This window comes from Lactuca sativa, chromosome 3 (genome assembly GCF_002870075.4).
Source record: "Lactuca sativa cultivar Salinas chromosome 3, Lsat_Salinas_v11, whole genome shotgun sequence".
Taxonomy (NCBI): Eukaryota; Viridiplantae; Streptophyta; class Magnoliopsida; order Asterales; family Asteraceae; genus Lactuca; species Lactuca sativa.
The window spans coordinates 189,125,404-189,132,355 of record NC_056625.2 but is presented as its reverse complement, the minus strand read 5'-3'; the positions used below and the strand labels follow the sequence as shown (position 1 = coordinate 189,132,355).

Here is a 6,952-nt window from a genome sequence, read left to right as displayed (position 1 = left end):
GTTCACAGTTGTTTCATGACCCGAGGATCTGATACACCTCTGGTCCCCCCTCTTGAACACTCGGAATCCGCGCTAACGAGGAGCAAGGGCAAAGCCGTTGGAGAATCCACTTCCTCAAAGAACTCGCCACTCAAAAACCTCAAGCCCGTTTTCAGCAAGAAGAGGAGTAGCAAATCCGGAGCATCCAGTGCCTCTTTGACAATCGAAGACCCAATTCACGAAGATATCGAATACGAGACCGAGGAAGAAGAAGAACCCACATTCGAGCACGACTCCGAGTTTGAAGATGATTTAGTCATCACTATGGCTAATATTGATGAAGTCCCCATGGGGGAATGGAAGAAAAGGATGCGCGATGACACCAGCCCGGGACTTGTGCAGCCCGCAATTCCCGCGACCGCCACTTTCGAACTAAAAGGTCATATTCTCGCTCAACTAAAGGAGATTCCTTTTTATGGGAAGGATCACGAAGACGCCTACAAGCACTTAGACGAAGTGAATGATGTGGCCGACTACTTCAATGTACCGAATGTCCCCCGCGAGACCCAGCTTCTTCGCATGCTCCCAGTCACGTTCAAAGGAGCTGCAAAGGATTGGCTAAAGTCACTACCTCCCGGATCAGTCACCACATGGGCCAAGATGAAAGAGGAGCTCATAGACCACTTTTTTCCGCCCTCCAAAATAGCCAAGCTAAAGAAAGCAATTGCCAACTTCGAGCAACATCCCGGAGAATCTCTTCATGAAGCATGGGAAAGGTACGAGAGTTTGCTTAGAAATTGCCCACATCACAACCTTAATAGCCAACAAGAGGTCTCCATTTTCTATGATGGAGTTAATGTCACCACAAGGCAATTGCTAGATTCTCAAGGTCCGCTCATGAAAAAGGCGCCCCCGGTAATCAAGGAGCTAATAGAAGAATTCTCTAAGCACTCTAGAGAATACCACAATCCAAGAAACGAAGTAAGTCGGGGAGTAGTGAATGCGGAAAATGATAGCATAGCGGCGGTGATAGCTAAGCTTGACAGTCTTGATAGAAGAATGACAAAAATGGATCAAACAATCCATGCTATGAGGGTGGGATGTGAAAATTGTAGAGGACCCCATCTCACCAAGGATTGTGATTTGGATGAGAATGGAAATAAGAAAGCTCAAGTCTTCTATTCAAGTGGCGATTGATACGACGAAAATTGGCGAAAACCTAAGAAGGAATGGCTCCCATACGAAGAGTATAAGAAGGCTAAGGAGGAAAAATACAAGCAGATGGAGAGGGGACTATATCAAAGAGAAGAACCAGTAGAAAAGAAGCTGATTTGGAAGAAATGTTCACTAGATTCATAGCCGCGTCCGAAAAGAGACACAATGATCACGATGCTGCAATACATGAGACCAAAAACATGCTAAGGAATCAGCAGGCATTCATTCTCAACATTGAGAAACAGCTGGGACAGCTTGCACACCAAGTGAACGAAAGAAGACCGGGTCAACTTCCAAGCAATACCGAAACCAATCCGAGAATGGAGAATGTGAGTGCAGTGACCTCCAGCAATGAAGAAATTTTCACACATGCACAGAGGATCTCCAAGAGGAAGACAGAAAGGGCAGAAGAGTCAGCTCCAGCAAAACCCGACCTGACTCGCCGAGTCCCTCTAATGGACTCGATGAGTCCATGCGTAAATGACAAAACTGTCAGTCCTTTAAAGCCATATAATCCTCCTTTGCCATACCCAATTAGAGCCATGCCTGCGGAAAAAGTTGAAGCATATAGAACCTTTATGAAGCATGTTAAAGCCCTCCAAGTTAATATGCCATTTGTGGAAATGATGCTCCAGACACCAAAATACTTCAACTTGCTAAAATGTCTTTTTGCTGCTAGGAAAGATTTGGCTGAAGTCGCGGAGATACTATTGAGTGAGCTACCCGAAAAGAAGGGCGGTCCGGGGAATATTATAATTCCGTGCCAATTTGGTAATGAAGTTGTCACCCAAGCATTGACCGACTCGGGTGCAAGTATCAATCTGATGCCTTTCTCTTTCTTTAAGAGGTTGAACTTACCGGAGCCAAGACCGGTAAATATGAAGATCCATTTGGCAGACAAGACAATAATTCATCCATTAGGCGTTTGTGAGGATCTCCTTATTAAAGTCGATAAGTTCATCTTTGCAGTAGACTTTATGGTGGTTGACATGGAAGAAGACCCCAAAATTCCAATCATTTTGGGGAGATCATTCTTAAACACCGCATGTGCTTTAATTGATGTATGTGAGTCTACACTAACATTAAGGGTGGGTGATGAGTCCATCATATTTAAAGCTATACCAGAAGCCAAGCAAGAAGAAGATAGAAAGGGAGAAATCTCATTTATCCATTTGGATGATGAGATATTACAAAAAGAACTTGCACTTTTGCAAAAAGAAGATCCAAGCAAGTTTCTGCTACATTCTGGAGAGGATCGAGATGCTAACAAGGACTCGGAGGAGTTAAAAAAGCTACTGGAAGAAGCCGACTCAGAAAATACCCAAGAAATGATGGAATATGATCAGACTCGCCGAGTCACTTTACTGGACTCGACGAGTCCAGTCGACTTTGATGACAACTTGAACGAATTAGATCTATTTGTTGCTAGTCCTCTGTATAATCTGAATTTGGAAAATTTTCACGATTCTTTAGAAGAACAAACAGCAGGAGGAGAAATGGAAACGGAAGTTCAACACGCCTATATAGCATGTCTTGATGCAAGCCCAATTGAAGATGGGGTGAGCATAGAAAAAGAAGGGGAGGCAAAAGAAAGGAGGGCGGAAGCTGATCAACCATCCATCACCAAACCTAGAGCACGCACCTTCACAAAATACGAAGTAATTCATTTTGAAGGAAAAGAAGTGAAAAAGAAGGTGAAAAAGAATGGGGTGAAGAAGAAAAAGAGGAGAATGGAAGCCCAAGCAGCTGAGGATGATGCTGTGAAAAAGAAGAGAGAGGAAGCAAAACGGGCTTACAAAAAGAAGATTCACGCTTACAAAACAAAGTACAAACCACAGAAGATTAGGTGTGCATTCCCGATGATGGAAGATGATGAGACGTCGACAGGAAGGAGTCCAGCTAACGACTCCTTAAAAAGAAGCGCTTGGCGGGAGGCAACCCATTATTTAGAGTTTTCTTTCTATTACTTGTTTTGTTTTAAATTTTTCGTTCGTTTTTAGACTTTTAATTCTCCAATTCATCGGATATGTCTGCTTGAGAGTGCATATGGACTAAGTGTGGGGTGAAATAAATCTTCTTTTCTAAATAAATGACAAGAATTTTTTGAAAATTTTGAATTGTTTGCAAGAGACTAGCCGAGTCTGACCGTGACTTGACGAGTCCATATAGATTTCAGGAAAAATTGACATCGCGACACGACTCGCCGAGTCTGGCCCTTACTCGACGAGTCGTTATTATTCACAGAAAAAAATTATGATAAGAATTATTTTTACAACTGGTAAATAGGGTTTTAACCCTAAAAGAATCAGTTTTTACACACACTCATCGTGCTCTCTCTCTCTCAAGTCCCTCTCAAGCATTCATCTTCCTCTTCATTGCTCTTCAATTTTTTTCAAGTTCCATCGAAAAAGGTAACGAATTTCTTCCTCTTTTCTGTTAAAAGCATGATTTTAAGGCTATCTATGATGGAAATTGAATAGAAAAATCGATTTTGAAGAAAAAATTAAATTTCTAGGGTTTCGATTTTTCATGAATTATGATGTTTTGCATGCTTATTCTTTCCTAATACCTTATTAAACATGTGTCTAGACAAAACCCTTGAAAAAATTTTGAGGTTTCATGGTCCAATTTAGACCGACCCGCCGACTGACTCGTGCGGTTCTTGCAACTCGCCGAGTCGTACATGGACTCGACGAGTCGAGTCGGGAAACATATGCATGACGTCTTTTAATTATAATCTATGTTTCTGGGTTTTGTATCTTTGTTTTGCAAAAAGAATGTTCAGTAGGGGGCAAAGTTCTCGGGGACACCAAGGGGACTTTCCTTGGTTGAATTTCCCACAAATTGAGTCCGCTTCAACAATACGGAAGTGGAAGAAGAAGTTAGCCGACATAAGGAAGAAAGAAATATACGTGCCCAATAGGATAGATTGGGATTGGTTGCAGGGAGTACGCTATGAAGAGGAGTTAGCTCCTTATCTTTTAAAGGAGTTTACCCACGAAGGAGAAACGATGATTTGTGATGGGTGGAGCCGGGTCTTTCGAATTCAAGAGTCGGTGTATTTGGAACTATGCCTAGAGTTCTTCTCCACGGTTTCTTTCACGGGGGGAGTGGATTGTTATCACCCAGCAAGTTTCAGTTTCTGCCTTGGGGGTGAATTTCATCAATGTTCGGTGATCGATCTTGCCTGGTGATTGGGAATTTATGACCAGCCCTTGGTCTCAACAGCTATCTTTCGGACCTTTTTGGAGCAATCCCATATGGTGTTTCCCGATGGAGTGATGAGCACGGGGTGGTGGAATACGATTGGCAACAAAGTTTATATTCCGAAATTGGCACAAGAGGGGAGCATTTGATCGCCTACACACCGCCTTATTCATCGTCTCATTTCATCCACTATTAACCAAAGGAAGGATGATGACAAGGTTTCTAACCTTGATGTCTTCTACTTATGGAGCATTATCACACCCGGAGTTTTTTGTAATATTCCTTAGTGTTTGGCTTCATATCTATCGGAGGGTGCGGTCAAGGATCGCAAAAATTCTCGCATTAATGGTGGTATGTTTATCACCCGGTTAGACAACTCGTTTGGGTTGATGACCCGTGGTGCATGGAACTTTATGACGATGATTCCTACACCTCCATTGAATCCAATTCTTTTTCGGCAGGTCAGGATTATTGAAGACTATGGTGGTGGTCATTATGCTATTCCGCATGATGATCTGGTAATTGGTCCTGAAGCACCGGGAAGGAGGGTCCGATCGAGGAGGGAGCGGGATGCGGAGAAAGAGCCGCCGGTGATTCCGGTTGATAATGAAGAAGTACCAATGGATTGGTACAATGTGGAGATGAGGCGGTTACAAGATCAGATGGCGCGGGGCATGAATTTTAGCAATCAATCACATATCCGACTTTTCGATCACTTCAACATACCACATATCGATGGTGGTAATTTTCCGTATATTCCATCGTGGGACGAGGTGATTAGTACAAGAAGGAGTGGTGCGGGAGGAAGTGGAACAGCACCGGATTATGACGAGGAGGAGGATTAATTTCTTTGCATTTTTATTGAACAATTTTTCAATTTTTATGTTTTTGTTTTTATTTGGTTTGTTTGAATGTGTTAAGACTTTTTACTGTTTTGCTTAATGTGTGATTGCTTTGGTTTTTTTTCAGAATTGAATTAGGAATGCTTGCATAGGAGGGGTAAAGTTATAGAGTCAAAAGGGTTATAAGATTGATAGAGAGTCAAGAAAAGGAATCATTAGATTCGAAGTATCGAGTCCGGTCCTTAGGGATATGAGCGAGTGAGTCCAGAAGTGAGGAGAAATATTGAAGATTTATTAGAGGCTGGAACAGATGCAGAAGCCATTTTTTTCGTCCAGCGGTCTACTCGTCGAGTGCACTAAACTGACTCGACGAGTCGCCTAGTTTTCTCACACATACGAAGTTGTCCGCGCTTATACTCGACGAGTCACCTATATGACTCGACGAGTCATTCATTTTTGAACAAAGAGGACTGCTGATCTGATGCTGATAAGAGTACCACTTGACCATTTATTCTTCCCATATTGATTCCTAAAGATCTTACACTATTTTTCCGCGTATTTGGAGCGACCCACACGAGACTTTGACACCCAAGACATGGATGAGCTATTCCCATGTCTAAAGTTAATTGAAGATGGAACTAAAATGAAAGTGATCAACCTATCGATTGCTATCCCAGGGGAGTTTGTTCTAATTCCCTCTTTATTTCCTTTTTATGTTTTTATCATGCATAATTTGCAATGAGGGCATTGCATGACATAAGTCTGGCGTAGGGGGTTGGTTACATATTAGAAAATTTAGAGTCTTAATTTAGACTAATTTTTAAAAAAAAAAATTTGCATACCAAAAATATTACATAGGATTTAATTTAGGAAATATTGGTAAAAGTAAAATTAGGATTCTATGTTAGAATTGTGTTGATGATTTCATGAAGAATCAAATGTTTAGTTGAGCCTATATACGTTCTAGTGCATTTGTGGCTTCCTTATTCCAGTGAAATCATGGGACAAAAACACAACCTTGCTCAGCCCGAGGGATGAAATATGTTTAGCAGCCTAAACATGAAATGTATCCAGGAAGATTATTATTGTAGCCAACAAAGGTTGAGGTTGAGCGCCCCTGCTTAAGCATGTAGGATTTTGAGTGAAAAAAAGAGTGAGTTACATGTTAAAAAAGAAAAACAATAGAATTACAAGAAAAGTTGTAAGAATTTTGGAGCAAATAAAGTGAAGATCAAAAGATCAAAATTCTGAAGAAATGCAAAAAGTTGAAGATACCAAAAATCAAACAACAAGGTGGTGAATTCAAAGAGTTCAAAGATCAAATTATCAATTAAAGTGAAGAATTCAAAAGAGCTCCATAGTGGTATTAAAAAGTTGTAATTCTAGATTATGTATACTTGGGTTGCTCAATTAAAAATACCTTGAGGGTAAGAGGTTTTCTGCGGATGGATTCAGAGGGTTGCATAAAATGAGCATAGTTCGGGGTGAGTGGGCGAATGTTTATGAGGATTGTGAGTATTTGGAATATGGGAGGTCCTTAGGAAAAATTTTAGACACAAATGCATGCATTGCGGTCTTGGCATAATGTTTGGGTTGGATTAGAGTTGTCATGTGTGATTCAAATGTTTTAAAATTTAGTTTGCTTGGGGGCAAGCAAAAGTCAAGTGTGGGGTATTTTGATATGTGCATATTTAGTTCATATTAAGTAT

At 41.1% G+C, this 6,952-nt stretch overlaps 1 non-coding gene across 1 annotated transcript; it reads right to left on the bottom strand.

The window, feature by feature from the left end:
• Positions 1-687: 687 nt before the first annotated feature.
• LOC128133115 (small nucleolar RNA R71) lies at positions 688-794 on the bottom strand. Its single transcript, XR_008231304.1, has one exon. It is a non-coding gene; the product is annotated as a small nucleolar RNA R71 (small nucleolar RNA).
• Positions 795-6,952: the final 6,158 nt, after the last annotated feature.